This window comes from Oncorhynchus mykiss, chromosome 25 (genome assembly GCF_057628025.1).
Source record: "Oncorhynchus mykiss isolate SJ-2025 chromosome 25, ASM5762802v1, whole genome shotgun sequence".
In the NCBI taxonomy this organism is placed as follows: Eukaryota; Metazoa; Chordata; class Actinopteri; order Salmoniformes; family Salmonidae; genus Oncorhynchus; species Oncorhynchus mykiss.
This window is the reverse complement of record NC_143046.1, coordinates 6,443,529-6,456,975: the sequence shown is the minus strand read 5'-3', so window position 1 is coordinate 6,456,975 and position 13,447 is coordinate 6,443,529. Positions and strand designations below refer to the sequence as shown.

General features: G+C 40.8%; 1 protein-coding gene and 1 long non-coding RNA gene across 3 annotated transcripts in view; one reads left to right on the top strand and one right to left on the bottom strand.

Annotated features, from left to right (window-relative positions):
- LOC149971524 (uncharacterized) overlaps window positions 1-7,320 on the bottom strand; it is a 58,281-nt gene extending 50,961 nt beyond the window's left edge. Inside the window, exon 1 of one of the 2 annotated variants that reach the window (XR_016491741.1) lies at window positions 7,217-7,320. This is a non-coding gene — a long non-coding RNA (uncharacterized LOC149971524). The remainder of the gene's footprint in view (window positions 1-7,216) is intronic. The other variant, XR_016491742.1, reaches the window with a different exon arrangement.
- Window positions 1-13,447, top strand: part of LOC110504499 (protocadherin-11 X-linked) — a 328,975-nt gene that overhangs the window by 208,225 nt on the left and 107,303 nt on the right. The gene's annotated exons all lie outside the window — the stretch shown is intronic.

Below are 13,447 nucleotides of genomic sequence, written 5' to 3'. Positions count from 1 at the left end.
TGAACAGGCAGACTGTAGACTTCAACAGTCATTCTGGCTTAATGAGGGTCTCCATAATCATATGACTCAGTTGGCTGTTTTTCTCCAAATAAGTCAAAGATAATTAGTTTGTGAAAATGTGTAGATCGATGCAACAGCCTAACTGTTCGTTTGTTTATCGTCACTGTTAAGGGCCATTCCATACATCCTGTAGTTGATGTGATGACAATGATTGTTTTTTTCTCTCAGTGAGATGGCCCATTATTAAAATCAATTAAGCTTTCGAGATTGCATCAACATTACCAAAACAATAAAAACAATCAAATCTTGTGCGGGGGGGGGGGGGGGGGGGATAGTTTAGGGATAGTTATTATGTTATTATGTGGGATTCGTAGGTAATAACATACTAAAAGGCTTTGGGGAATGACGGTTCTCATGTCATGATGTGGTTGTAAGCTCTCAGATAAAGTTAAGTTGCTGAAAATTCTAGCTTGTCAATAAATCCCTCAACAAAAAACAAAAACAAATCCTTCAACAATGTTCAAACAATACTCAGTTTGTACTCTGAACAATTTATAAATGTCCTTATTCTGGGCCTATATTGTTATGAGTCAGAGGATTTAAAGAGCACTAGCTGTCATACAGTACCAGCTAAAAGCATTCGTAGATGTGTATTTTAGTCAATGAGAGAAAGATAAAATATCAAAAGTGAAGTATCTTACTCTGTGGCATATGGCTTTCAAATGACCAGCTTATACCTTTCTAATATCCAAAGCTGCTATTAAAATAAGCCAATCCACTGTAAGAATAATACGATTACAGATATAACACGTTCATACTGGTTTCTCTTTGCCAGCAGCATACCACCCTGCATACCACCCTGCATACCACCCTGCATACCACCCAGCATACCACCCTGCATACCACCCAGCATACCACCCTGCATACCACCCAGCATACCACCCTGCATACCACCCTGCATACCACCCAGCATACCACCCTGCATACCACCCAGCATACCACCCTGCATACCACCCTGCATACCACCCTGCATACCACCCTGCATACCACCCTGCATACCACCCTGCATACCACCCAGCATACCACCCTGCATACCACCCAGCATACCACCCTGCATACCACCCTGCATACCACCCTGCATACCACCCTGCATATCACCCTGCATACCACTGCTGGCTTGCTTCTGAAGCTAAGCAGGGTTGGTTCTGGTCAGTTCCTGGATGGGAGACCAGATGCTGCTGGGAGTGGTGTTGGAGGGCCAGTAGGAGGCACTCTTTCCTCTGGTCTAAAAAAATATCCCAATGCCCCAGGGCACTGCCCTGTGTAGGGTGCCGTCTTTCGGATGGGAAGATAAATGGGTGTCCTGACTCTCTGAGGTCATTAAAGATCCCATTGCACTTATCGTAAGAGTAGGGGTGTTAACCCTGGTGTCCTGGCTAAATTCCCAATCTGGCCCTCAAACCATCACGGTCACCTAATAATCCCCAGTTTACAATTGGCTCATTCATCCCCCTCCCTCTCCCCTGTAACTATTCCCCAGGTCTTTGCTGCAAATGAGAACATCTTCTCAGTCAACTTACCTGGTAAAAAAAAACATAGACCTACTGTTGTAGTTTTACAGTAAGAGGATGACAGATCTAGACGTGCATAGACCTACAGTTGTAGTTTTACAGTGAGAGGATGACAGATCTAGACGTGCATAGACCTAGAGTTGTAGTTTTACAGTGAGAGGATGACAGATCTAGACATGCATAGACCTACAGTTGTAGTTTTACAGTAAGAGGATGACAGATCTAGACGTGCATAGACCTACAGTTGTAGTTTTACAGTGAGAGGATGACAGATCTAGACGTGCATAGACCTACAGTTGTAGTTTTACAGTGAGAGGATGACAGATCTAGACGTGCATAGACCTACAGTTGTAGTTTTACAGTGAGAGGATGACAGATCTAGACGTGCATAGACCTACAGTTGTAGTTTTACAGTGAGAGGATGACAGATCTAGACGTGCATAGACCTACAGTTGTAGTTTTACAGTGAGTGGATGACAGATCTAGACGTGCATAGACCTACAGTTGTAGTTTTACAGTGAGAGGATGACAGATCTAGACGTGCATAGACCCACAGTTGTAGTTTTACAGTGAGAGGATGACAGATCTAGACATGCATAGACCTACAGTTGTAGTTTTACAGTAAGAGGATGACAGATCTAGACGTGCATAGACCTACAGTTGTAGTTTTACAGTGAGTGGATGACAGATCTAGACGTGCATAGACCTACAGTTGTAGTTTTACAGTAAGAGGATGACAGATCTAGACGTGCATAGACATACAGGTGTAGTTTTACAGTAAGAGGATGACAGATCTAGACGTGCATAGACCTACAGTTGTAGTTTTACAGTAAGAGGATGACAGATCTAGACGTGCATAGACCTACAGTTGTAGTTTTACAGTAAGAGTTTTTTGATGTACACTTTCCCCCTTAAGTGCTTTCTGGGTAATTATGAGCACGATTATTATTTTTGGAGGGTATTATTTATTCCAGACCTGGATTTCAATTTGATGACCTTTCCCGTCTTCAATTGTAAAGTTTTAAAAACCAGACGGATGACATGCGTCCTGTCTTCATTGTAATGTTTAAAAACCAGATGGATGACATCTTCCGTAAAAGCTTTGATCTGATTAAAGGCTTTCAGAGATAAATACGCTGACACACAGCGTCACACAATGAACTTTTTACTATTCTGAATTCGATGGGTACAATTCTTTGATTATAGCATACTTGTAGTACTGTTTAAACTATTTCAACAGTCAACCTGTTTAATGTACGTGTGTGGCCCCCCCTCTATGTGTGGTGATCTCTGTCTGTTTTAGCTCAGAGAACTCCCGTCTGTCTGTCAGTAGTTGGGAAAGAGTCACCTCACGTCACAACAACAGACACAGTTCTCAGGAAGCACTGTAGTCAGTCACATCTTAAGGGAAGAGGATGATACTCCACTGTACACTAAACCATATCCAATCTGTGTTTCAGTTTCAGAGCACTCGTTACGTTACACAATTAGATGTAATGAATGTGGTTGTTAATTACATTCATTTGTTGCAAATCTCCATTCCCTGCTAAATTTCTCTATGGAAACACTGTGACACTGACCAACGACTTATCATTTGCAATGTGATCGTATCCATTCAGCCCACTAGAATTATGCATAATTAGCGGTACAATGTCATTAGCAACCAGGGGAACTCTGAACAGACATACTGAGAGGAGAGACCTGTAGTTCAGATATTATGCAGTTAGCTAACCTCAGCTTAGTAATGATATAGTCTATCTCAGTTAGCTAACCACAGTTTAGTAATGATATGTATCTATGTAGTCTATCTCAGTTAGCTAACCACAGTTTAGTAATGATATGTATCTATATAGTCTATCTCAGTTAGCTAACCACCGTTTAGTAATGATATGTATCTATATAGTCTATCTCAGTTAGCTAACCACCGTTTAGTAATGATATGTATCTATATAGTCTATCTCAGTTAGCTAACCACAGTTTAGTAATGATATGTATCTATATAGTCTATCTCAGTTAGCTAACCACCGTTTAGTAATGATATGTATCTATATAGTCTATCTCAGTTAGCTAACCACCGTTTAGTAATGATATGTATCTATATAGTCTATCTCAGTTAGCTAACCACCGTTTAGTAATGATATGTATCTATATAGTCTATCTCAGTTAGCTAACCACAGTTTAGTAATGATATGTATCTATATAGTCTATCTCAGTTAGCTAACCACCGTTTAGTAATGATATGTATCTATATTTTTATTTTTATTCCACCTATATTTATTGCCTGTGTTATCCATCTTTCATTGATCTAGCTACCTCGTATTTATTGCCTGTGTTATCCATCTTTCATTGATCTAGCTACCTCATATGTATTGCCTGTGTTATCCATCTTTCATTGATCTAGCTACCTCGTATTTATTGCCTGTGTTATCCATCTTTCATTGATCTATCTACCTCGTATTTATTGCCTGTGTTATCCATCTATCATTGATCTAGCTACCTCGTATTTATTGCCTGTGTTATCCAACTATCAATGATCTAGCTACCTCGTATTTATTGCCTGTGTTATCCATCTATCATTGATCTAGCTACTTCATATTTATTGCCTGTGTTATCCATCTATCATTGATCTAGCTACCTCGTATTTATTGCCTGTGTTATCCAACTATCAATGATCTAGCTACCTCGTATTTATTGCCTGTGTTATCTATCTATCATTGATCTAGCTACTTCATATTTATTGCCTGTGTTATCCATCTTTTATTGATCTAGGTACCTCATATGTATTGACTGTGTTATCCATCTTTCCTTGATCTAGCTACCTCATATGTATTGCCTGTGTTATCCATCTATCATTGATCTAGCTACCTCGTATTTATTGCCTGTGTTATCCATCTTTCATTGATCTAGCTACCTCGTATTTATTGCCTGTGTTATCCAACTTTCATTGATCTAGCTACCTCATATTTAATACCTGTGTTATCCATCTTTCATTGATCTAGCTACCTCGTATTTATTGCCTGTGTTATCCATCTTTCATTGATCTAGCTACCTCGTATTTATTGCCTGTGTTATCCATCTTTCATTGATCTAGCTACCTCGTATTTATTGCCTGTGTTATCCATCTTTCATTGATCTAGCTACCTCGTATTTAATGCCTGTGTTATCCATCTTTCATTGATCTAGCTACCTCGTATTTATTGCCTGTGTTATCCATCTTTCATTGATCTAGCTACCTCGTATTTAATGCCTGTGTTATCCATCTTTCATTGATCTAGCTACCTCGTATTTATTGCCTGTGTTATCCATCTTTCATTGATCTAGCTACCTCGTATTTATTGCCTGTGTTATCCATCTTTCATTGATCTAGCTACTTCATATTTATTGCCTGTGTTATCCATCTTTTATTGATCTAGGTACCTCATATGTATTGACTGTGTTATCCATCTTTCCTTGATCTAGCTACCTCATATGTATTGCCTGTGTTATCCATCTATCATTGATCTAGCTACCTCGTATTTATTGCCTGTGTTATCCATCTTTCATTGATCTAGCTACCTCGTATTTATTGCCTGTGTTATCCAACTTTCATTGATCTAGCTACCTCATATTTAATACCTGTGTTATCCATCTTTCATTGATCTAGCTACCTCGTATTTATTGCCTGTGTTATCCATCTTTCATTGATCTAGCTACCTCGTATTTATTGCCTGTGTTATCCATCTTTCATTGATCTAGCTACCTCGTATTTATTGCCTGTGTTATCCATCTTTCATTGATCTAGCTACCTCGTATTTAATGCCTGTGTTATCCGTCTTTCATTGATCTAGCTACCTCGTATTTATTGCCTGTGTTATCCATCTTTCATTGATCTAGCTACTTCATATTTATTGCCTGTGTTATCCATCTTTTATTGATCTAGGTACCTCATATGTATTGACTGTGTTATCCATCTTTCCTTGATCTAGCTACCTCATATGTATTGCCTGTGTTATCCATCTATCATTGATCTAGCTACCTCGTATTTATTGCCTGTGTTATCCATCTTTCATTGATCTAGCTACCTCGTATTTATTGCCTGTGTTATCCATCTTTCATTGATCTAGCTACCTCGTATTTATTGCCTGTGTTATCCATCTTTCATTGATCTAGCTACCTCGTATTTATTGCCTGTGTTATCCATCTTTCATTGATCTAGCTACCTCGTATTTAATGCCTGTGTTATCCATCTTTCATTGATCTAGCTACCTCGTATTTATTGCCTGTGTTATCCATCTTTCATTGATCTAGCTACCTCGTATTTAATGCCTGTATTATCCGTCTTTCATTGATCTAGCTACCTCGTATTTATTGCCTGTGTTATCCATCTTTCATTGATCTAGCTACCTCATATGTGTTGCCTGTGTTATCCATCATTCATTGTTAGGGTTTGATTAGTGTCTGTATTTCAGCATTATGAAGGTGCCTCTCTAACTGCTTTGTTAAACCGTTTTACACCAGATTGCTTTTGCTATTTTCTTACGTTTAATAAATAAATAAATAAAAAAGCCCTCGGTACCGCAGGCTCCCAGAAATGTCTACAGCATCCACGCCAGTGGGCCAGCAACAGAGCTAAATGAAACAACAGTCAGAACTAACCTACATAGATTACGCCGATCCTTTTAAGATTATTTCAGATTGGTTTGTTCTTTTTTTCCTGACCGGTTAAACTCTCAGCCTGAGTCTTGGGGGGGGGGGGGGGGGGGGGGGGGATTTAAATGGACTCGTCTATATCCATCCTAGCCAGAGGGATTTTAGTGGGAGTCTCTCAGAGGTGATGTGGAGGGGAACCTGTGTTTCATCTGGTTCAAATGCCACATGAGTGGTTTGGCTGAGAGACAAGCTATTGATCTGGTGGCGTCAACTCAAATCACTGGAATGTCCTTCTCTAGAAGAGCCTGTTAGAAACCTATTTTTGAGAGCATTAGGAGTTACTTGGTTGTGCTGCCAAGCACTGACTGATGATACTGTGCATATGTAGCCCATAATACCAAACATGCTAGGTCCAAAAGGCGACATAATACTGTAGAGTAAATCATAGACCTACATACTTCACAACAAATAATTTACATCTTCGAAACTAAGGCATTAGTTTGGGCTCACAAAGAGTATCTATAAGAGTCTATTTGTTAAATGAACTCTGCCGTCCCTAAAATCCCTGATTAGCTTTTTGTAATGAACTTTCAAAAGAGGTAGTTTAGAACTCTTTAATGAGGAACGGATAACCTTTCAGTGATGACAACGTATTCAACACTGCCTTTCAACATCCACCATTTGTTGATCGGGTCACACCCTGACCTGAGAGAGCCGTTTTATGTCTCTATTTTGGTTTGGCCAGGGAGTGATTTGGGTGGGGGCATTCCATGGTTTGTTTTCTAGGTTTTTGTGCTTCTGTGTTTTGGCCGGGAATGGTTGTCAATCAGGGACAGCTGTCTATCGTTGTCTCTGATTGGGAATCATACTTAGGCAGCTTTCTTTCCCTGTTGTATTTGTGGGTAGTTATCTTGGTTAGGGGCACTATAGCCCTTGTAAGCTTCACAGTCATTTTTTGTTATTTGTTGTTTTGTTGGAAACATTTTACTAATTATTAAAAGAAAACGTACGCTCACCACGCTGCACCTTGGTCTCATTCTGACGACGGCCGCGACAGATAGTGTGTCCTACGTAATGTTATTATTTAAAACTCAGATAGTTAAAAGGGTCTCTCCTTCCTAGGATAGGAAATCAAAGTTCAGGGAGAGAGGGGGGGAAAAAAGGAAATCAGCTACTTGGCAAGATATATTCTCTCTTCTCTATGTTGAGCTGCTAGTTTATATTCTCCACCACAACCGTAATGACTTGAGTGGGTTTCAAAGACCTGTACAATTAAAATACCCATTCTCAACATGTTAACGTGTTCGGTGAAGTCTCATGTCTGGTTTGTAAGTGGATCAATAGCTGCCAAGTTTGATCCTGTCTCCGGACAATGTATTCTGAACTCTGCAGGGGGTGAACAGCCCAGCACAAAAGCCCAGGACAACATTCCACTATGTTCTATTTCACTGATTCCTAAAATGGAATCTATCTTGCCCTGCATATTAAACTGACATCAATAAACCCGAGGTACAAGATAGAGGGAAACATTCTTTGTTAACACCTCGCTTCATGATCAGCTAAAGTACAGTTTACGTTCATCCTTAGAACTTTTATGGGGTGCTTAATAATATCTTAGACTGGGCATATCTAATGATGTCTTAGACTGGGCATATCAGATGATGTCTTAGACTGAACATAGCTAATGATGTCATAGACTGGACATGTCTAATGATGTCTTAGACTGGACATGTCTAATGATGTCTTAGACTGGACATGTCTAATGATGTCATAGACTGGACATGTCTAATGATGTCTTAGACTGGACATGTCTAATGATGTCTTAGACTGGACATGTCTAATGATGTCTTAGACTGAACATGTCTAATGATGTCATAGACTGGACATGTCTAATGATGTCATAGACTGGACATGTCTAATGATGTCATAGACTGGACATGTCTAATGATGTCATAGATTGGACATGTCTAATGATGTCATAGACTGGACATGTCTAATGATGTCATAGACTGGACATGTCTAATGATGTCTTAGATTGGACATGTCTAATGATGTCATAGACTGGACATGTCTAATGATGTCATAGACTGGACATGTCTAATGATGTCTTAGACTGGACATGTCTAATGATGTCTTAGACTGAAAATGTCTAATGATGTCATAGACTGAACATGTCTAATGATGTCATAGACTGGACATGTCTAATGATGTCTTAGATTGGACATGTCTAATGATGTCATAGACTGGACATGTCTAATGATGTCTTAGACTGAACATGTCTAATGATGTCATAGACTGGACATGTCTAATGATGTCATAGACTGGACATGTCTAATGATGTCATAGACTGAACATGTCTAATGATGTCTTGGACTGGACATGTCTAATGATGTCATAGACTGGACATGTCTAATGATGTATTAGACTGAACATGTCTAATGATGTCATAGACTGAACATGTCTAATGATGTCTTGGACTGGGCATATCAGATGATGTCTTAGACTGAACATAGCTAATGATGTTATAGACTGGACATGTCTAATGATGTCATAGACTGGACATGTCTAATGATGTCTTAGACTGGACATGTCTAATGATGTCTTAGACTGGACATGTCTAATGATGTCTTGGACTGGGCATATCAGATGATGTCTTAGACTGAACATGTCTAATGATGTCTTAGACTGGACATGTCTAATGATGTCTTAGACTGGACATATCAGATGATGTCATAGACTGGACATGTCTAATGATGTCTTAGACTGGACATGTCTAATGATGTCTTAGACTGGACATGTCTAATGATGTCTTAGACTGAACATGTCTAATGATGTCATAGACTGGACATGTCTAATGATGTATTAGACTGAGGATAGCTAATGATATCTTAGACTGGACTTTCTGGACATTGCAACAGTTAAAGCCATTTGTTTCATATAGACTTTACATTATCTGAAGCCTTTCTATAGATGTTACATTATCTAATGCCAGTAGTTATTATTATTAATAAGCATTTGTTTCATATAGACTTTATATTATCTAAATCCAATAGTTATAGATAGGCGTTACATTATAAAAAGCCATTTGTATATATTTATTGGGGCGGCAGGTAACCTACTGGTTAGAGCGTTGGACTAGTAACCGAAAGAATGCAAGATTGAATCTCTGAGCTGACAAGGTAAAAATGTGTAGTTCTGCCCCTGAACAAGTCAGTTAACCCACTGTTCCTATTCCGTCATTGAAAATAAGATTTTTTTCTTAACTGACTTGCCTTGTTAAATGAAGGTTAAATAAAAAATTGCATGATTTAAATTAGTTTGTTATATAGGTAGATATTACATTTAAAAAATTAATTGGCTCTAACCAGAATATAAAATGGCGTGGGAGGCCCTGGTGCACAACTGAGCAAGAGGACAAGAACATTAGAGTGTCAGGTTTGAGAAACAGACGCTCACAAGTCCTCAACTGGCAGCTTCCTTAACTAGTACCCGCAAAACACCAGGCTCGACTTGAACAGTGAAGAGGCGACTCCGGGATGCTGTCCTTCTAGGCAGAGTTCCTCTGTCCAGTGTCTGTGTTCTTTTGCCCATCTTAATCTTTTCTTTTTTATTGGCCAGTATGAGATATGGCTTTTTCTTTGCAACTCTGCCTAGAAGGCCAGCCTCCCGGAGTCGCCTCTTCACTGTTGACATCGAGACGACTTGTGAGGCGTCTGTTTCTCAAACTAGACACTCTAATGTACTTGTCCTATTGCTCAGTTGTGCACCGGGGCCTCCCAGTCCTTTTTCTATTCTGGTTAGAGCCAGTTTGCGCTGATCTGTGAAGGGAGTAGTACACAGCATTGTACGAGATCTTCAATTCTTTGGTAATTTCTCGCATGGAATAGCCTTCATTTCTCAGAACAAGAATAGACTGACGAGTTTCAGAAGAAAGTTCTTTGTTTCTAGCAATTTTGAGCTTGTAATTGAACCCACAAATGCTGATGCTCCAGATACTCAACTAGTCTAAAGAAGGCCAGTTGTATTGCTTCTTTAATCAGGACAACAGTTTTCAGCTCTGCTAACATAATTGGAAAAGGGTTTTCTAATGGTCAATTAGCCTCTTAAAATGATAAACTTGGATTAGCTAACACAATTGGAACACAGGAGTGATGGTTGCTGATAATGGGACTCTGTACGCCTATGTGGATATTCCATTAAAAAACGTCCTTTTCCAGCTACAATAGTAATTTACAACATTAACAATGTCTGCCCTTCTGATTAATTTGACGTTATTGCAATGGACAGAAAATGTGCTTTTCATTAAAAAACAAGGACATTTCTAAGTGACCCCAAACTTTTGAACATAAACTTTACAATATTAAAAGCCATTTGTTATACATAGATGTTACATTATTTAAAGCCATTTGTAATAGATAGCAGTGACACAAATCCCTCTCCCTTGCAAGTGTGATTCAGATAGCTCAAACACTGGACTTTATATATTTTAAAAAATCTGCTAGCTGGACCTTATTTAAATAACGTTGCATTATTAACCTACAAATGTTGAATTATAAGTAGCTATTTGTTTGAAATTGTCAATGCAATAGAGGTTGATACATACAGTATACGCTGAGTGTACAAAACATTAGGAACACCTTCCTAATATTGAGTTGAACCTCCTTCTGCCCTCAGAACAGTCTCAATTTCTCGGGGCACGGACTCTACAAGGTGTCGAAAGCATTCCACAGGGATGCTGGCCCATGTTGACTCCAATGTTTCTCATAGATGTGTCAAGTTGGCTGGATGTCCATTGGGCAGCGGACTGTTCTTGATTCACACGGGAAACTGTATTACAGTTCTTGACACACTCTAAAAACTAAAATATTTAGTTTTGCCTATTCACACAGTGATGCACATCAACACATTCCGTGTCTCAATTGTCTCAAGGCTTCTTCAACCTGGTCTCCTCCCCTTCATCTACATTGATGGAAGTGGATTTAACAAGTGACATCAATAAGGGATCATAGCTTTCACCTGGGTTCAGAGAAAGGCATTAAAAATTGTCAAAGAAAGAATGCAGCCATCCTAGTCATAGACTGTTCTCTCTGCTGCCGCACGGAAAGCAGTACTGGAGCGCCAAGTGTAGGTCCTAGAGGCTTCTAAACAGCTTCTACCCCCAAGCCATAAGACTCCTAAAAATCGAATCAAATGGCTACCCGGACGATTTGCATTGCCCCCCCCCCATCCGTCCGTCTCCTTTACGCCGCTGCTACTCTGTGTTATCATCTATGCATAGTCACTTTAATAACTCTACCTATATGTACATATTACCTCAATTACCTCGACTAACCGGTGCCCCCGCCCACTGACTCTGTACCGGTACACCCCTGTATATAGCCCCCACATTGACTCTGTACCGGTACCCCCTGTATATAGCCCCCACACTGACTCTGTACCGGTACCCCCTGTATATAGCCCCCACACTGACTCTGTACCGGTACCCCCTGTATATAGCCTCCACATTGACTCTGTACCGGTACCCCCTGTATATAGCCTCCACATTGACTGTGTACTGGTACCCCCTGTATATAGCCTCCACATTGACTCTGTACCGTACCACCCTGTATATAGCCTCCACATTGACTCTGTACCAGTACCCCCTGTATATAGCCTCCACATTGACTCTGTACCGTAACACCCTGTATATAGCCTCCACATTGACTCTGTACCGGTACCCCCTGTATATAGCCTCCACATTGACTCTGTACCGGTACCCCCTGTATATAGCCTCCACATTGACTCTGTACCGGTACCCCCTGTATATAGCCTCCACATTGACTCTGTACCGGTACCCCCTGTATATAGCCTCCACATTGACTCTGTACCGGTACCCCTGTATATAGCCTCCACATTGACTCTATACCGGTACCCCCTGTATATAGCCTCCACATTGACTCTGTACCGGTACCCCCTGTATATAGCCTCCACATTGACTCTGTACCGGTACCCCCTGTATATAGCCTCCACATTGACTCTGTACCGGTACCCCCTGTATATAGCCTCCACATTGACTCTGTACCGGTACCCCCTGTATATAGCCTCCACATTGACTCTGTACCGGTACCCCCTGTATATAGCCTCCACATTGACTCTGTACCGTAACACCCTGTATATAGCCTCCACATTGACTCAGTACTGGTACCCCCTGTATATAGCCTCCACATTGACTCTGTACCGGTACCCCCTGTATATAGCCTCCACATTGACTCTGTACCGGTACCCCCTGTATATAGCCTCCACATTGACTCTGTACCGGTAAATCAAATCAAATTTATTTTATATAGCCCTTCGTACATCAGCTGATATCTCAAAGTGCTGTACAGAAACCCAGCCTAAAACCCCAAACAGCAAGCAATGCAGGTGAAGAAGCACGGTGGCTAGGAAAAACTCCCTAGAAAGGCCAAAACCTAGGAAGAAACCTAGAGAGGAACCAGGCTATGTGGGGTGGCCAGTCCTCTTCTGGCTGTGCCGGGTGGAGATTATAACAAAACATGGTCAAGATGTTCAAATGTTCATAAATGACCAGCATGGTCGAATAATAATAAGGCAGAATAGTTGAAACTGGAGCAGCAGCACAGTCAGGTGGACTGGGGACAGCAAGGAGTCATCATGTCAGGTATTCCTGGGGCATGGTCCTAGGGCTCAGGTCCTCCGAGAGAGAGAAAGAAAGAGAGAATTAGAGAGAGCATATGTGGGATGGCCAGTCCTCTTCTGGCTGTGCCAGGTGGAGATTATAACAGAACATGGCCAAGATGTTCAAATGTTCATAAATGATCAGCATGGTCGAAAGTACCGGTACCCCCTGTATATAGCCTCCACATTGACTCTGTACCGGTACCCCCTGTATATAGCCTCCACATTGACTCTGTACCGGTACCCCCTGTATATAGCCTCCACATTGACTCTGTACCGGTACCCCCTGTATATAGCCTACACACTGACTCTGTACCGGTACCCCCTGTATATAACCTCCACATTGACTCTGTACCGGTACCCCCTGTATATAGCCTCCACATTGACTCTGTACTGGTACCCCCTGTATATAGCCTCCACACTGACTCTGTACCGGTACCCCCTGTATATAGCCTACACACTGACTCTGTACCGGTACCCCCTGTATATAACCTCCACATTGACTCTGTACCATTACCCCCTGTATATAGCCTCCACACTGACTCTGTACCGGTACCCCCTGTATATAACCT